This window comes from Myotis davidii, unplaced genomic scaffold, assembly GCF_000327345.1.
Source record: "Myotis davidii unplaced genomic scaffold, ASM32734v1 scaffold726, whole genome shotgun sequence".
NCBI lineage: Eukaryota > Metazoa > Chordata > Mammalia > Chiroptera > Vespertilionidae > Myotis > Myotis davidii.
The window spans coordinates 1,706,285-1,706,772 of NW_006297808.1; positions in this window are offsets into that span (position 1 = coordinate 1,706,285).

Sequence of the window (488 nt, forward strand, 5' to 3'; positions counted from 1 at the left end):
TTTATTGATTTCAGAGAGGAAGGGGGAGGGAGAGAGAGATAGAAACATCAATGATGAGAATCATTGATCGGCTGCCTCCATCATGCCCCCTACTGGGGATGGAGCCCGATACCTGGGCATGTGCCCTTGACCAGAATCGAACCTGGGACCTTTCAGTTCGTAGGCCGATGCTCTATCCACTGAGCCAAACCGGCTAGGGCAACAACAACCTATTTTTTAAAAACCTTGTAACTACTTTAAAACTCGGGGCAGCCGGCCCCCTCCAGGATGCTTCTCCTGAGCCTCTGTGGGGGCCTCCTCTCTGTTCCCCAGCCCCTCTGTAATTCCCTCAACAGGTTCTCAATTCTCTTTCGGCACCACTGTTCTTAGCAGCCCGGGCCCACCGGCCCTTCTCCTGCCCAGAGGACGGCATCTGGCCCGAGTGATTAGACTCCGCCCAACCGACATGGTGATAACGGGCCCGGGAAGGGTCCGGGCCTCGCTTCCGA